This window comes from Heptranchias perlo, chromosome 1 (genome assembly GCF_035084215.1).
Source record: "Heptranchias perlo isolate sHepPer1 chromosome 1, sHepPer1.hap1, whole genome shotgun sequence".
Taxonomy (NCBI): domain Eukaryota; kingdom Metazoa; phylum Chordata; class Chondrichthyes; order Hexanchiformes; family Hexanchidae; genus Heptranchias; species Heptranchias perlo.
The window spans coordinates 137,879,672-137,898,705 of NC_090325.1; the positions used below are offsets into that span (position 1 = coordinate 137,879,672).

At 42.5% G+C, this 19,034-nt stretch overlaps 1 protein-coding gene across 6 annotated transcripts in view; it reads right to left on the bottom strand.

Annotated features, from left to right (window-relative positions):
* slc2a9l2 (solute carrier family 2 member 9, like 2) overlaps nt 1-19,034 on the bottom strand; it is a 396,296-nt gene that overhangs the window by 152,982 nt on the left and 224,280 nt on the right. The window lies entirely within an intron of this gene.

A 19,034-nucleotide genomic window follows, 5' to 3' on the forward strand; every position in this document is an offset into this window, starting at 1 on the left:
AAGCAGGTACTCTTAACCTTTACAATCTACCAAGGCCATTATATAAAGCTCCTTTTACTCCATCCCAATAAGATAACCTTAACCCCAAATCTCGGAAGAGCAGCTCTGCTGCATCAATGTTATTTTTTTTTTTACAGTTCTTCCTTATGGCCTCTCAGAGTGAGATTGCCAATCCAGAGTTGTCACACTTTTCTGACTAGTGTAAAGAACCATACTACTTAGTCAAATATAGACAATTATGAAAGGCTGCCAATCAAACATTTACTAATCACTCCGAACCCAATTCAATCGCTCAGATCTATCACATTGCTCAAGTTATTTTTTCCAACTGGTTTTAATGACCATCTTAATTTCTGACCGAGGTGAAAGTATATAACCATGTAAATAATTATATCACATAATAAATAGACTCAGAAAAAAATAATTCTGAAAAAACACTAAATTTACCCATGAAGCTGACCATTAAATATTTGAAAGGTCTATAAGAAGTTTGCTCTGCACAGGCCTGCCCCCCTCTCTGGAACCCAGGGCCTGGGTTCTGCTGCATTCTCCGCTTTTCATTGATGTACCCTAGGCTTCCTTGATGATGAGGCTCACATAAGGAACAGACTCCAACAATGCACAAGTGTGTACCACTCTGATGTACAATTCTCAAAAGACTCATTAAGCCTGCCACTTTCTAGTCAGTGTAATACTAGAAGGATGTACAGATAAGGTTAGATGAAGTAGGCTGGGAGGAGGTTCATGTGGAGCATAAACAGCAGCACAAATCAGTTGGGCCGAATGGCCTATTTCTGAGCTGTAAATTCTATGTAATTCAAATTAACTCTGGACAGGGAGAGCAAAGCTTACAAACAAGAAGCCATGGTACAGTCTATAAATGCTCAGTCTCACTGTTAATCATAAGAAAATAATTCAGGCACTTGAAAGACATAAATGGGGTAAAACTGGTCAACGGCAGTAGCACAAAATGAGCTGTTAGCAAATCAGCAGCTCGTTTTACACCACACCTGATTTTCTTTCGTATTGAAGTCAACATATTCTAATTTTGCAATTGGACAAATGGGAAATAAATCTCCTAGTATACAGTCTTCTGATTGAAAAACAGATCCGGGGGGTTAGGGGGGAGTTCTCTCAAAACAGCTGCCATCATGGTTTGCCATGTGCTGGCTTTATTAAACAGCTAAGCTCTTACTTCTCTCCAAGTTCAATGGTTTTCCTTTTAAGATTCTGAAACCTGCCTTGTTTACTTCTTCCCCTGCTGTCTCCTACATCCCATTCTCCAATCCAGCTGTGCTCTGCTGCTCCATTAGGTGTGGTACAATACTAAACATCACAACAACACCCCAGACCCCAGATCACCGGCGAGTCACTGCACAAGGATCAGCTAATACTTCCAATATTTGTATATCGTCTCATATACGTTCTGTATCTTTCTACCTCTAGTTAATATGTATCATGGGGTAAGGGCAAGATGTATTTATTTTTGTAGCCAGGAAATATTTGTGGCATAGGTTTATTTTTGTAATTGGGATTGATGAAAGGAACAGATTTATTTGTGTAAGCATGGTGGGTGTGCAGCATAAATTTATTTATTCAGGTAACATATAAAATTCTTAGACGGCTTGACAAGGTAAATGCTGAGAGGATGTTTCCCCTGGTTGGAGAGTCTAGAACTAGGGAGGATAGTCTCAGGATAAGGGGTCGGCCATTTAGGACTGAGATGAGGAGGAATTTCTTCACTCAGAGGGTGGTGAATCTTTGGAATTCTCTACCTCAGAGGGCTGTGGATGCTCAGTCATTGAGTATATTCAAGGCTGAGATTGATAGATTTTTGGACTCTAAAGGAATCAAGGGATATGGGGATTGGGCAGGAAAGTGGAGTTGAGGTCGATCATTAGCCATGATCTTATTGAATGGAGGAGCAGGCTTGAGGGGCCGTATGGCCTACTCCTCCTCCTGTTTCTTATGTTCTTAACTGGAGTGGTTGAGGGGCATGGATTTATTTATTTAAGCACCTTGAGACATTTTTCTATTAAAAGTGTTATATAAATGCAAGTTGTTTTTGTTGTTATTTATCCAAGTACGCAGATTTATTTATCTAAATATAGTGAGCGAGGGGGCACAGGTTTATTTATTTATCTAAGTACAGTGGGAAAGGGGCACAGATTTATTTATTTACTGAAGTACAGTGGGTGAAGAGAAAAGAATTATTTCTCTTCCTGTGAGGAAGTATATCCGCTCAACTTGGAAACTGCCCACAGTGGTATGATTGAAATCAGGAGCTTACTATATGGGCAATCAATCTTGCAGACATGCCTCCCATTAGTCCATAGTTTAACATGTTGCAACATTCCTCGGAGTGGTCCTTTTTCAAGACATAAATTGGGATTATGGCCCTAGCCTAAACATCCACTCCCTCTACTGGCGTACCATGGCTGTAGTGTGTACTGTGTACAGGATGCACTGCAGCAAGTTGCCAAGGCTTCCTCGGCAGCACCTCCCAAACCCGCAACCTCCACCACCTAGAAGGACAAGGACAAAGGCAACAACTGCAAGGGAAGACCATCACCACCAAGTCACACATCATCCTGATTTAGACATATATCTCCCATTCCTTCATTGTCGCTGGGTCAAATTCCTGCAATTCCCCACCTAATAGCACTGTGGGAGTACCTTCACCACATGGACAGCAGAGATTCAAGAAGAAGGTCGACCACCATCTTAAGGGCAACTAGGGATGGGCAATAAATGCCAGCCTTGCCAGCGATGCCTACATCCCAAGAATGTATTTAGAAAAAGAAAAAGTTAATAAGTAGCACTGATGTGTATATATATTGCCCTCTTCAGGCAAATGCTTTAAGTTGTAGCTTAAAGACCCAAAATAAGAAGTTTTAGTTTTAAAAAAATTGCTAATAATAATGCATTAGGAAAGCAACTAGATAGGTCTTTTTTTTACCTTAGTCCCAGAGGATGTAATAAAGCAATGCAAACTAAAAAAATCTAATAGCATTTCACAGCTTCTGAATTTACAAAAAGAAGTTGAACGTACAGGAATTTAAGCAGGTTTAGATGCAAGTGTGTACTATGTTTGTAATTTTAAAATTGTAAACATTTCTGACAAGATACATCTCTAGCATGTGTGATGGGAAAGGTAGGGAGGAGAAAGGTCATCCTTCTCAGTGGGAAATGGACCTGGTACAGTAAAACCCAGTGAAATAAACTAATCACAGAAGAAATTGGAACAAACTTACAGCCTTACAGTTGCTGGAAGACTTTTATCCTTCCCTATCTGGACGGAAATGTTTTCTAAAATAGGCGACTTTACTGAATTGCATTTGTGATATTGGTGCATGGACTTTTGCAAAATTTAAAAACTTTGATATCAGCCCGGCTCAGTAAGTAGCACAGAAAATTACTAGTTTAAGCCCCACACCAAGACCTGAGCAGGCAATCTAGGCTGCTACTCCAGTGCAATACTGAGGGAGTGCTGCATCATTGGAAGTGCTTCCTGTCTGATGAGATGTTAAACCACCTGATCCACTTTAGGGCATCCTAAGGATGTGAAAGGTGCTATGTTAATGGAAAGTCTTTCTTTATTGCAGTTTACAGGATGCTGATGTGTAAAATATATTTGCCTTTATTTGACAAATCACTGTAATTCATTGTACGTAAAGTGCTTTGAGAAATTTCAAGAGGGACATGGTAAAGTGTTATATAAATGCAAGTCTTTCTTTCTCTATGTGCAGGACATCGCCAAGCTTGAAAAAAATTGATAAGACAAATCAAGAAGCAATGTTAAGTGACAAATCAAGCATGGTTTCAAAAGCTTTTAGATTGTAAGAGGAAGGGATGATTAAGGGAGGTAAAGAGTTTCACAGTTTGAGATCCTGGGATAGAATGGGATGAAGTAGGAAATGATGTGTTGAGTCTTGATATCAATACTGTGAAGATACATGAAGGGAGGAAATCATAGAATCAGAGAAAGTTATGGCACAGAAGGAGGCCATTCGGCCCATCGTATCCGTGCCGGCCGATAAAGAGCTATCCAGTTTAATCCCACTTTCCAGTACTTGATCCATAGCCCTGTAGGTTACGGCACCTCAAGTGCACATCCAAGTACTTTTTAAATGAGTTGAGGGTTTCTGCCTCCACCACCCTTTCAGGCAGTGAGTTCCAGACCCTCTGGGTGAAAACATTTCTCCTCAGCTCCCCTCTAATCCTTCCACCAAATACTTTGAATCTATGCCCCCGGTCACTGGCCCCTCTGCTAAGAGAAATAGGTCCTCGCTATCCACTCTATCTAGTCCCATCATAATTTTACATACCTCAATTAAATCTCCCCTCAGCCTCCTTTGTTCCAAAGAAAACAACCCCAGCCTATCCAATCTTTTCTCATAACTAAAATTCTCCAGTCCTGGCAATATCCTCGTAAATCTCCTCTGTACTCTCTCTAGTGCAATCACATCTTTCCTGTAATGTGGTGACCAGAACTGTACACAGTACTCAAGCTGTGGCCTAACCAATGTTTTATACAGTTCTAGCATAACCTCCCTGCTCTTATAGTCTGTGCCTCGGCTAATAAAGGAAAGTATCCCATATGTCTTTTTAAACCACCTTATCTACCTGTCTTGCTACCTTCAGGGATCTGTGGACATGTACTCCAAGGTCCCTTTGTTCCTCTACACCTCTCAGTATCCTCCCATTTATTGTGTACTCCCTTGCCTTTTTTGCCTTCCCCAAATGCATTCCCTCACACTTCTCTGGATTGAATTCCATTTGCCACTTTTCTGCCCACCTGACCAGTCCACTGATATCTTCCTGCAGTCTACAGCTTTCCTCCTCACTATCAACTACATGACCAATTTTTGCATCATCTGCAAACTTCTTGATCAAGCCCCCCACATTCAAGTCCAAATCATTAATATATACCACAAAAAGCAAGCGACCTAGTACAGAGCCTTGCGGAACCCCACTGGAAACAGCCTCCCAGTCGCAAAAACACCCGTCAACCATTATCTTTTGCTTCCTGCCACTGAGCCACTTTTGGATCCAACTAGCCACTTTCTCTTGGATCCAAAATTTTACTTTTTTGACCAGTCTGCCATGTGGGACCTTGTCAAAAGCCTTGCTAAAATCCATGTACACTACATCAAATGCATTACCCTCATCGACCCTCCTTGTTACCGCCTCAAAAAATTCAATCAAGTTAGTCAGACACGACCTTCCCTTAACAAATCCATGGTGACTGTCCTTGTAAAATCCGTGCCTTTCTAAACAATGGTTTATACTGTCTCTCAGAATTGATTCCAATAATTTGCCCACAGCTGAAGTTAGACTGACTGGCCTGTAATTACCAGGTCTATCCTTTTCTCCCTTTTTAAATAATGGTACAATGTTAGCAGTCCTCCAATCCTCCGGCACTACGTCTGTAGCCAGGGGGATCGGAAAATGATGATCAGAGCCTCCGCATTTTCCTCCCTTGCTTCTCTTATCAGCCTGGACCTGGCGATTTATCTACTTTCAAAGATGCTAAACCCCTTAATACTTCCTCTCTCACTATATTTATCCCATCCAATATTTTACACTCCTCCTCCTGAACTACAATCTCTGCATCGTCCCCCTCTTTTGTGAAGACAGACGCAAAGTATTCATTAAGAACCATACCCACATCTTCTGCCTCCACATATAGGTTACCTTTTTGGTTTCTAATAGGCCCTACTCTTTCCTTAGTTATCTTCTTGCTCTTAATGTATTTATAAAACATTTTTGGGTTTTCCTTAATTTTACTTGTCAGTATTTTTTCATGCCCTCTCTTTCCTTTCCTAATTTCCTTTTTAATTTCACCCCTGCACTTTTTATACTCCTCTAGGCTTTCTGCAGTATTAAACCCTCGGTGTCTGACATAAGCTTCCTTTTTTTGCCTTATCTTACCCTGTATACTCCTTGTCATCCAGGGGCTCTAGATTTGGCAGTCCCACTCTTTTTCTTTGTGGGAACATGTTTACTCTGATCCCCTTGAATCTCCTCCTTGAATGCCTCCCATTGATCTGATATTGATTTACCTTCAAGTAGCTGTTTCCAGTCCACTTTTGCTAAATCACTTCTCAGCTTAGTAAAATTGGCCTTTCCCCAATTTAGAACTTTTAAGCCTGTTCTATCTTTGTCCTTTTCCATAACTATGCTAAATCTAACTGAATTATGATCACTATCACCAAAATGCGCTCCCACTGATACACCTTCCACCTGCCCAGCTTCATTCCCTTAAACTAAATCCAGAACTGCCCCCCTCTTGTTTGGCTTGCCATGTACTGGCTAAAAAAGTTCTCCTGAACGCAATTTAAGAAGCACGTAGGACAGCATTTTTGGAAATTAGGAGGAACAAGAGAGGAAAGTTCAGAGGAGCACTGACCTTAATAGCATTGATAAAATGGAGACAAGAAAGGTTTCATTGGAGAGAAGTTAGAGACAACAAACATTTTCTCGTGGAAATTCAACAAATTTGACAAGTTCAAGGTAAGTTCACTGGCCATAGAGCAGCAGTACACTCTGTTTAACTGAGCAAGATTGTTTATAATTTTAAAAATTGAAATAATTTAAAATTAACTTTGAAAGGGCCAGTAGGTTTGTAGGAATATTTAAAATTATGCAAATTTTTGTTCCCCTGATTTGTATTTGTTGTGAACATATTTCTAACTGTGATCTCCATTACACAATATTTAGTGTTTACAATTTTCACTCTGCTTATTGGTGGTAAATAGGTGTAAATATGGAATGAAGTAGAAAGCATAACAACAAGTATTCTGATGTGGGAGTACAAGTTAAACAATAGATTTCTCTACATCAGTGTACAATTGAATTCAGGAATAATGTACTTGATAATAGAAAGTATAGTTATAATGATTACAAGGCATAACACATGCTCGTGCTGCCTTACGCTTCAGGGTATACAGAAGGTGAAGGAATCCATGTACTCCTGGGCTAGAAGGTAAAGTAAGAAGAAAACCATAAGGATGAAAAGAGAGAAAGGTGAACTTTGGATTTTCCATGCTGATTTTTTTCTCCTTTACTCTCTGGCCAATGGTTTGAATTTTGGAATAATGAACTTTATAGTAGAAAGTATAGGTATTATGATAAAAAGATGTAACACATGGACAGAGTTTTTTTTAAAAAGGGTTAGAAGGCAGCCATATATAATGTGCAGTCTGGAAGTTATAGGCCACCCCATAGTTAGAATCTCTCCTTGTATATCTTCTTTATTGCAGCAATCTTGAACAATTAATTTACTCACTTCATGAGCTTATTGGGACTTTCAGTTATGGCTCTAGATACACTGCAGTGATGGTTTTTCCTCTGTACAGCCATCCTAACAAACAATTTTCATGGTTAAATGATGCTTCTGGTGGTTTTGCATCAAAAAAAACATGTTGACAGATTGTGGTAGGCTCACACCACATACAATACAAAATAGATTACCAAGAGAAACTGTATTTACTGACAGTGTACAGCAGTACGTAAGGTTCACCTTCACCACCTGAACACAATCTGACAGAGTAGATTGCCCAGCCACTGTAGAACCCGCCCGATTTTCATACCAATCATTTCAATGGGATGAAAACTGGATGGATTCTACAAATAGTGGGCGATTTTCTCTGCCAGACTACTGTCCAGGGGGTGACGATGAAAATTTATCCCATTGCTAAATGCATTTTGGGGCAATACAAACGGTTGACTTTAATTCCCTGAGCCACTTGTGTAACTTTTAACTCTTCGGGAGTGATTAGTTTTTCCATAAACTACTTGGATGAGGTTTTGGGGGCAGCAGGTGGCTGTGTAACCAAACCCCAGCAAGGAGTCAATGGATTCAGCACAGAAGGGGAGGGGAGAAAATTGGCAAGAAAATATAAACCACTTGCTCACTGGGCACATTCTGTTTACTTATGATTTTTAAAAATGTAGCATTTCAATTAATTTTTGCTCTTTTGTAGAAATTTTGCTCCATTTCTTATGACTTTACCAGTTACATCACTTCACATTCTCTCACTAAATCCGCACCACCTAAGATCAGAATGACTAACTAAGAATTGATTAAAACTAATTTTTATTTTGTCCCATAGCACGAATAAAATACATTTCAGTTTATCCCATCCACCACCTCCCACCTGAAAGAAAAGAAAGAGAGAGAGAAAGAAGCAGAAGAGAGAGACAGAGAGAGAGAGAAGCAAAAAGCAGAGTTAAGTGGAGAGAAGCAGCAGAGAAGAAAAAGAGAGACAGAAGCAGAAGAGTGAGAAAGAATCAGCAACACAAAGACATCAGAGACAGATAAGAGAGGGATCACATTCTCTGACTTATCATATGCAGTACCACTTAGAGATTGACTAGTTGCCAGAAAACTGTGCAAATTATAAATATTCTCTGCTGAAACAGTTATTCTCCTCCTGACTGACAAATTATCTTCAGCGAATGACTAATGAGATTCCATACCTACAATGTTCCCCAGTAATTGCCTGAACAAGGATTTCTTTTAGGCATGTGGCTGTGCGGATGACAGCATTTGACTAATGTGATAATCTTGTGTATATCGCCAGCTTCTTATAATGCAGAGAAAAGCTTGGCCTATTTTACCCCCTTTTGCAGAAATTCATTGTTCAAATCCAAAATGTAGGTGTGAGTATTATCCAGCTGTGGAAGTTTATTCGTTTAGCCTGGGTTCCTCTTGTCAATGCACGGATCACAAATTCTTTAAGTATGTCTGGCTGAGAGCAGCCAATCAATTAACACCTATCCTTATACTAGCTTGCCAATTCTCCAGTAGTTAAATGAGCTGTTTAACTAATTAACCATACTAATTGTTCCATACTAATTCAGTGGTGTAGTGTCCAATATTGAAGGACAAAGCAGTGCTAGCCAGTTAAACCCTGTTTATTACCAGGATATATAGGTTCGCTTTTGATGAAAATGTGTTCAGCCCTCACCCTCAGCGATGATGATAGTCGTCAGGCAATCCCACTGCCACTCCCCAGCTGATGCCCATTATCCGCCCAAAGCTACCCCTCAATAACAACCCTCAGCCAACCTGCTGCTGCCAGTTAGGAGCTGACCTGCGATGACAGTCCTAGGTTGACCCCTGATGACATATACGCAGCCTCCGCTCTACAGACTCTGGTTGGTTGTGCAACTCCCCTCCCTCTGATCCACTACTGGTAGCAGTGCTTTAAACCCCATGCCCCTGCACTCGAGAATTCTCTTGCGATTTCTCTACCCACCTTCGAAAAACTCCTCAAAAACGACTTCTTTAACCGTGCTTTCAGCCATCTTTCCAAACTGCTCTCCTTCCTCCTGCTTGGTGTCCACTGATCCTCCTGGAAAGCATCTTGGACCATTTGCTTACAAGAAAGGCACTATAAAAAGCTGCTGTTATTGACAGCCATCTGTCAACCTGAATGACCGTCATCAGCCAACTCCCACTATCACCCTATCTACATTCAAATAAATGTGATGTACATACAGTGAGAAGGTCACTAATATTAATATGGAGTGGAGGGACATAAATTGTAGGTGACTTTATAATCTTTAATATTTTTCAGACAAGTGAATAAAATATACTGACACTGAAACAAAATAAGTCGCACGTCAGCTGTAAATTAATTCATTTCTGTGTTTAAACCACTGATTTATATCATTCATATCTTTCTGAAACTAACAGTAATACTTTCCATATACCATTCCATATTAAGCATGACTGGCATGGTCAATGAATTTACAGCTGAGTCATTCTTAATATGGAGATGAAGCCCATAAATGGGGCTCAGGTGCTGGCCAGAGTAGCCCTGATAGCTCGACCCTTGCTCACAAAGATGTGAAATGTGCAACTTAAATGCTATATTGATGTTCTGAGGGTCTCTAATTTATTTTAACACTTTTACTTGTTTTGATCTCACTGTCCCAGTAACTGAAAAAACTAATTGTTGTACTGGATCAAAATCCATCTTTTTAATAAATCAGCCAAACTCCCAATGAGTGCTTCTTAATATGATCTGACACGTAACTACTTTTACTAACATTACAGATCCTAAATCAGGGGAAGCTAGCTTTATGCACTGTATAATAATAAATATTACGTCAGCCAATTGTGCCGACATACAAAGTAATGGGGGAAGAAACTTACTACAGAGCGTGTTAGTATTTTAGAAAGCGGATACTCTCACCCATGCTCTGAAAACATTTTAAAAATTACCAACTGAGGAGTAAAGCTTTGTGTAGAGCGTGACTCAGCACTCACAATCTAACAGAAGTCTTACCTGCTGCATTTGAAACGTTGCAACTTCCAGGGCTCGGTCCAGTCTCAAGTTTAGTTTTCTGCTGTGAGTGACAGTCACTTATTTTGCTTTAAAAATATTATACGTCTCCAAGTGTCAGCTTGGTTCAGTAGGTAGTACTCTTGTCTCTGAGTCAGCAAGTTGTGGGTTCAAGCCCCATTACAGACTTGAACATATAGGGGTCGATATTAAACCCCCCCCCGCCCCACGACGGGCAGAAGAGGGTCGGGGGTGGGTTAAAAATTAAAAATCACGAAACGTGACTCCAATCCACCGCGTACGTGACTACTGCCATTTTTATGGCGGTGGATTGTGGAGCGTGCCTGCATCCTGCCGTGGAGAGGTGGGACATCATTATAATATTTAAGTGCGGTTGGGAGCCTGATTTAAATTTAATAGTTGCTAGCTGAGTTTCCCAGGGTTTGGGGAACCCTGTAGAGAAATGGAGATCGGAGCAGCTGACTCCAGAAGGTAAGTGCTTTTTATAGCACTCCTCGTGAGCCAGGAGGAGCAGGAGTGCTACCCTCGGCCCCTCAAGCCACTCCTCACTGCCACGATCGACCCAACTACCCCCCCTTCAACCCCCGATCTCCAGCCACCTGCCCCGCGATCGGCCGACCGCCCCCCCCCCCCCCCAAAGCTCCGATCTCTCCCTCCCTCCTGATTGCCAAGCTCTGACACCTCCGCCCCTCCCCCCACCAAGCCCTAATCGTTCCCTCCCTCCTAATTATCGGGCTCCGACCCCCACCCAGCCTATCAATCTGGCAGGCTGCCGGGCTGGAAATGGAATTAAAAAATGATAATAAGGTCCTGCTGTTAAATTCAGCAGGACCTCCGCATCCCCGGGATTTCTGGGTCTCCCCCCATCCCACTCCCTACCCCGTACCCGTCTCCTCGTAAATATTAGGGCCAAAGTCCAGATTGACACTGAGGGAGTGTTACAATGTCAGAGTTGCTGTCTTTTAGATGAGATGTTAAATCAAGGCTCTGTCTGCTTATTCAGGTGAATGTAAACGACTCCATGGCATTATTTGAGTAAGAACAGAGGGCTCTCATGGTGTCCTGACCAACATTAGCTGGTCATTCATCTCACTGCTGTTTGCAGAACCTCGCTGTGTGCAAAGTGTCTGCCGTGTCTGCCTATAAAACAACAGTGACAACACTTCAAGAAGTAATTCATTGGCTTTGAAGCACTTTGGGATGTTCAGGGGATATAAAAGGTGCTATATAAATGCACCTTTCTTGATGCACAACTCTTAAAAGTAAATAGAGCTTCATTTTTTTTCTAGCCTTCTCCCTTTTCCTTCCCTTCGGTCCTGAATACACTAACTCTTGTCAGGCACTGTTCCACAGGCATCTAAAGAGTTCAGTACCCCGGCCATGTGGCCATTCTTCATTGATGAGCCTGGGCAACAATATCAGCAAAGCATTCAATCATGAATGGCATCATAAATGAGCCTGATTCTGTTCTTAAATAACATCCATACGCAGGCACCTTTCAACAGAGGTCACTGGAACAAGATCAGGAGCAGGAATACTGGTTGATTTCATTCTGCTCCCTAGCCTATGGAGACGGAGACCAATTAATTCAGACCTCAGGAAGGGCTAAATTTTGTGTCCATTCATAGATAATGGGTAGAAAATCCACATCACGTATTTGAAGTAGTTTAAATGTCCTTGTAAATGCTCTCACTCCGCTGCCGTAACTTTGCTGTAAGTGCGGTGGAAACCCCGTTAATGTGCATAAACAGGGTTTACGCTGCACTTCCGGCAAAGTTTCGGCAGCGGAGCAGGGAGAGATCCAATGACATTCCAGGCCTTTGTCACTCGAGCTGATCATAAATTTCACTCCTAACATTTCCCTGATGTTGACCGTGCGAAGCTCAACAGGTGGGTAACATCAGCATGCACTGATATGTTCCAGGTTCAGACCAAAAATTGCGCACACAGCAAATTTCTTATCTTGTGCCAGGCTCATGAGGGAATTTGCCAAGTGGCAGTGAGGTTCATGTTCAGCCAGAAGGAGGGGTTGTCAGAGGGTGACTCAGTCTGAGCTGTCTGTGTATTTTCTCACGTGTCGTTCCAGAGTAGATTTGAGAAAAAAAGTTGATTAATGTTGAGTGATTGCTTGCCTTTTCCACCAGGGATTGTCCATGGTGCAGAGAACGAATGTAGGGGACAGGAAAAGAAAATTAACTTCCTGCTTCTCATTAAGTCTCTAATTGTTACTCCTTCAAATGAATGGAGATGCATTTATTGCTACCAGTGTGTACTGTAAACACTCTGCAGTAGTTATCAAATCACCCAACCACATCAAGTAGGGAAAGGCCAATTTTACTAAACTGAGAAGTAATTTAGCAGAAGTAAACTGGAAACAGCTACTTGAAGGCAAATCAGTGTCAGAGCAGTGGGAGACATTTAAAGGGGTGATTCAAGGGATTCAGGATAAACATGTTCCCACAAAGAAAAAGGGAAGAGCTGCCAAATCTAGAGCCTCCTGGATGTCAAGAAGCACTCAGGGTAAGATAAGTCAGAAAAAGAAAGCCTATGATAGACACCGGGAACTCAATACTACGGAAAGCTTAGAGGAGGATACAAAGTGCAGGGGTCATAGAGTCATAGAGTTATACAGCACGGATAGAGGCCCTTCGGCCCATCGTGTCCGCGCCGGCCATCAAGCCTTGTCTACTCTAATCCCATATTCCAGCATTTGGTCCGTAGCCTTGTATGCTATGGCATTTCAAGTGCTCATCCAAATGCTTCTTGAATGTTGTGAGGGTTCCTGCCTCCACAACCCTTTCAGGCAGTGAGTTCCAGACTCCAACCACCCTCTGGGTGAAAAAGTTGTTTCTCAAATCCCCTCTAAACCTCCTGCCTTTTACCTTGAATCTATGTCCCCTTGTTATAGAACCCTCAACGAAGGGAAAAAGCTCCTTAGTATCCATCCTATCTGTGCCCCTCATAATTTTGTACACCTCAATCATGTCCCCCCTCAGCCTCCTCTGCTCCAAGGAAAACAAACCCAATCTTCCCAGTCTCTCTTCAAAGCTGAAGCGCTCCAGCCCTGGTAACATCCTGGTGAATCTCCTCTGCACCCTCTCCAAAGCGATCACATCCTTCCTGTAGTGTGGCGACCAGAACTGCACACAGTACTCCAGCTGTGGCCTAACCAGTGTTTTATACAGCTCCATCATAACCTCCTTGCTCTTATATTCTATGCCTCGGCTAATAAAGGCAAGTATCCCATATGCCTTCTTTACCACCTTATCTACCTGTTCCGCTGCCTTCAGGGATCTGTGAACTTGCACACCAAGATCCCTCTGACCCTCTGTCTTGCCTAGGGTCCTCCCATTCATTGTGTATTCCCTTGCCTTGTTAGTCCCTCCAAAGTGCATCACCTCGCACTTTTCCGGGTTAAATTTCATTTGCCACTGTTCCGCCCATCTGACCAACCCATCTATATCGTTCTGCAGACTGAGGCTATCCTCCTCGCTATTTACCACCCTACCAATTTTTGTATCATCAGCGAACTTACTGATCATACCTTTTACATTCATATCCAAGTCGTTAATGTAGACCACAAACAGCAAGGGACCCAGCACCGATCCCTGTGGTACCCCACTGGCCACAGGCTTCCAGTCACAAAAACAACCTTCGACCATCACCCTCTGCCTTCTGCCACTAAGCCAGTTTTGTATACAAAGTGCCAAGGCACCCTGGATTCCATGGGCTCGTACCTTCTTGACCAGTCTCCTGTGGGGGACTTTATCGAAGGCCTTACTGAAATCCATGTATACCACATCCACTGCGTTACCCTCATCCACACGCCTAGTCACCCCCTCAAAAAATTCAATCACATTAGTCAGACATGATCTTCCCTTGACAAAGCCATGTTGACTATCCCTGATTAATCCTTGCTTCTCCAAGTGGAGACTAATTTTGTCCTTCAGAATTTTTTCCAATAATTTTCCTACCACTGATGTTAGGCTCACTGGCCTGTAGTTCCCCGGTTTTTCCCTACTCCCCTTCTTGAATAATGGCACTACATTAGCGGTTCTCCAGTCCTCTGGCACATCCCCTGTGGCCAGAGAGGTTCTGAATATATGTGTTAGAGCCCCCGCAATCTCCTCCTTTGCCTCACACAGTAGCCTGGGATACATTTCGTCCGGGCCTGGGGATTTATCCATTTTTAGGCCTGCTAAAACCGCCAATACCTCCTCCCGCTCGAGGTTAATACGTTTGAGTATATCACAGTCCCCCTGCCGTATTTCTATGTCTACATCGTCCTTCTCCAAAGTGAAAACAGATGCAAAAAATTCATTTAGAACCCCTCCTGCATCTGCCGGCTCCACACACAGATTGGCATTTTTGTCCATAATGGGCCCTATTTTTTCCCTAGTCATCCTCTTACCCTTAATATACTTATAAAGTTAAAAAGGAAATTAGGAAAGCAAAGAGAGGGAATGAAAAAATATTAGCGGGTAAAATCAAAGAAAACCCAAAGATGTTTTATAAATACATTAAGAGCAAGAGGATAACTAAGAAAAGAGTAGGGCCTATTAGAGACCAAAAAGGTAAACTGTGTGGAGGCAGAAGATGTGGGTATGGTTCTTAATGAATACTTTGCATCTGTCTTCACAAAGGAGAGGGATGATGCAGGGATTGAAGTTAAGGAGGAGGAGTGTGAAATGCCGAATGGGATAAACATAGTGAGAGAGGAAGTATTAAGGGGATTAGCACCTTTGAAAGTGGATAAATCACCAGGGCCGGGTGAAATAGTATCCCAGGCTGTTAAAAGAAGCCAGGGAAGAAATAGCGGATGTTTTAACAATCATTTTCCAAACTTCACTGGATACAGGTGTAGTGCCGAAGGATTGATGGACTGCTAATGTTGTACCGTTGTTTAAAAAGAGAGCGAAGGATAGATCAAGTAATTACAGGCCAGTCAGCCTAACCTCGGTGGTGGGCAAATTATTGGAATCAATTCTGAGGGACAGGATAAACCGTCACTTAGAAAGGCAAGAAGTAATCAAGGACAGTCCGCATGGATTTGTTAAGGGAAGGTCGTGTCTGACTAACTTGATTGCATTTTTCGAGGAGGTGACAAGGAGGATTGATGAGGGTAGTGCAATTGATGTAGTCTACGTGGATTTTAGCAAGGCTTTTGACAAGGTCCCACATGGCAGATTGGTCAAAAAGTAAAGGCCCATGGGATCTAAGGGAATGTGGCAAATTGGATCCAAAATTGGCTCAGTGGCAGGAAGCAAAGTGTAATGGTCGACGGGTGTTTTTGCGACTGGAAAGCTGTTTCCAATGGGGTGCTGCAGGGCTCGGTACTAGGTCCATTGCTTTTTGTGGTATACATTAACGATTTGGACTTAAACGTAGGGGGCATAATTGAGAAATTTGCGGATGACACAAAGATAGGCCGTGTGGTTGATAGTGAGGAGGAAAGCTGTAGACTGCGGGAAGGTATCAATGAACTGGTCAGATGGGCAGAAAAGTGGCAAATGGAATTCAATCCGGAGAAGTGTGAGGTAATACATTTGGGGAGAGCAAACAAGGCAAGGGAATACACAATAAATGGGAGGATACTGAGAGGTGTGGAGGAAGTGAGGGACCTTGGAATGCATGTCCACAGATCCCTGAAGGTAGTAGGACAGGTGGATAAGGTGGTTAAGAAAGCATATGGAATGCTTTCCTTTATTAGCGAGGCATAGAATATAAAAGCAGGGAGGTTGTGCTAGAACTGTATAAAACACTAGTTAGGCCACAGCTTGAGTACTGCGTACAGTTCTGGTCACCACATTACAGGAAGGATGTAATTGCACTAGAGAGGGTGAAGAGGAGATTTACGAAGATGTTGCCAGGACTGAAGAATTTTAGCTATGATGACAGATTGGATAGGCTGGGGTTGTTTTCCTTGGAACAGAGGAGGCTGAGGGGTGATTTGATTGAGGTGTACAAAATTATAAGGGGCCTAGATAGAGTGGAGAGGAAGGACCTATTTCCCTTAGCAGAGGGGTCAATAACCAGGGGGCATAGATTTAAAGTGATTGGTAGAAGGATTAGAGCGGAAATGAGGAAAACATTCTTCACCCAGAGGGTGGTGGGGGTCTGGAACTCACTGCCTGAGAGGGTGGTAGAGGCAGAAACCCTTAACTCATTTAAAAAATACCTGGATGTGCATCTGAAGAGCCGTGACCTGCAGGGCTACGGACCAAATGTAGGAAAGTAGGATTAGGCTGGGTGGCTTGTTTCTCAGGCATCGCGGACACGATGGGCCGAATGGCCTCCTTCTGTGCCGTAAATTTTCTATGATTCTAGTGATTGAAAATGAGAACATGGATTTCTTTCTTTCTGCAGTGAATGTTAGATTCCAAGTTACACTTTCTGAAAATTCTGAAAATATCATGGGGTTGGACTCTGAGTGGAGTTGTACAATTACTCAGTGCAGTTTACATTAGGAGGTCCTGCTGTGTTAACAAGTTATAATTTCATGCATCTGCAGATAAAGATACTTGGGGGCAATGATATGACCTTTGGTGCCTGTTGCACTGACGTTCATTGAGAATCAGCACCCTACATTATGGGGCACTGAGGGCTATGAAACATCCAGTGAACTTTGTGCTTGATAAACCACCTTGAAAGTACTTGTAAGCTCAGTAAGTCACCAAGAATATTTAAATAAAGGCTAGGCTTCATAATGGGCACTGCAGTGTAGGCCCTCCCTCACCTTAGGGGGGCTGTTACAATTCCGGTCTAATGTAGATAATTTCTTGGATTCAGTGGCGTCAGCAACTCTTATAAGTGGTCTGAGCATCTTACTTTCATAGGTGAAACATGGAACCATAGGAACAGGAGTAGGCCATTCAGCCCCTTGAGCCTGTTTCACCACTCAATTAGATCATAGCTGCACTTCAACTCTATTTACCCGTCTTTATTCCATATCCTTTGATACCCTGACCCAAAAAATCTATCAGCCATTCCTGAAAATTTCAACTGACCCAGCCTTTTGGGGAGTGAGTTCCAGATTTCCACTACCCTTTGTGTGAAAAAGTGCTTCCTAATTTAATTCCTAAATGGCCCAGCTCTAATTTTAAGATTGTGTCCTCTTTTTCTAGATTCCCCCACCAGAGGAAATAGTTTCTCTGTATTTACCCTGTTGAATCCCTTCATCATTTTAAACACCTCAGATAGATCATCCCCTCAACCTTCTAAACTCAAGGGAATACAATCCAAGTTTATGCAACCTGTCCTTGTAATTTAACCCTTTAAGCCCTGGTATTATTCTGGTAAATCTTTGCGGTACCCTCTCCAAGGCCAACATATCCTTCCTGAGATCAAGTGCCCAAAACTGAACACAGTACTCCAGCTGGGGTCTGACCAAGGCTCTGTACAACTGAAGAATCACTTCCTTATTTTGAATTTCAGCTCCCTTGAGACAAAGGCCAACATTCCATTAGCCTTTTTGGTTACTTTTTGTACCTGTGTGTTGACTCAGCAAGTTTTCTGGTTTGATCTAAACAAAATGATTTCTGACAAAGCTCTCCTGCATTCCAACCTTCTTGCAGCCTTTGCTGCCTGACTACCTCACAGCATTCTGTCTCTGTGTTTTATCTCTTGCTGTTCACAGCCAGAAAAGGAAGACCTGCTGGATTCCCTGCTGAGTGCCCAAATGACACTCAACACAATGGTTATGAAGCATTTATGGATTTCTGAGACAAGCTAACAATCTTCTCATTATTCACAGTCTATGAGGAAATAACATCAAGTGATGTCCATCATTCCCCCAACTCATCCCATTTTGTCCCCCATCTGTTCCCGAAGGTTTCCTTCCTTTTCGGGGATCCGGCTCGCCTCCTTAGCCTGGATCCGGCCGATGCGCCTCATCTAACTGGGCATACCAGCCTCCAGTGCTGGGCCTCGTATAGGTCAGAGAAGCAAGAACTCCCTGTACAGGGAGACCACACCTCTGGCACCACCTCTTCCACATCAGCAGCCATATAAGGTGCAGGTTGAGGCTCTCTTCCCCCTCCTTACAAGGCTGAGCAGGAATTCCAAGTTTAAGTTGGAATCCAGCATATCGGTGTCCAGGCCTATTTTTCAACCGTTCCACCAGTCTTCTGCCAGATGTACAATGGGTGTTTGCCAGAATGGCTGAATAAATTCAGCCCATTTACTTTACTAGTGTTAGGATATATGATACTGGCTACAAATCAGCATAAGATGTTGCATGCCAATGTAATTTACCCATTTTCTATCTATCTATCTAACTATCTGTAAGATACTTTATTTCCCTCCTTTTCTACAAATGACATGCCTGTAATGTCAGAACAGGATACTTTTCCTGTGGTTTTGCACACGCAGCATCCACCAGCCACAGATGTCTTATGCTGTGACATCTCATGTCAACTATAATTGGCTCCTGCCCCCATGCAGCCGCCTCACGCTGAGACTCTGCTCGCTATCTTTCAGAACAGAAATGTAAAAAAATGTTGTATAAATCGTACAGTCAGATGATGAATCACAAAAATGCATGGGGCCCTTCATTGTTGGAAAGCTTGCAGGTGCATTTCAGGCTTTGCTGTTCATGCATAGCCTAGTGCCTAAAACAAACTTGGGCCCATATACATGTTTGCAGTTCCCCCTCCCTGGCTTATATGGTCTTTATATAATTAATGATACTTTCTGAAATAAAGGACTGCTGCTAAA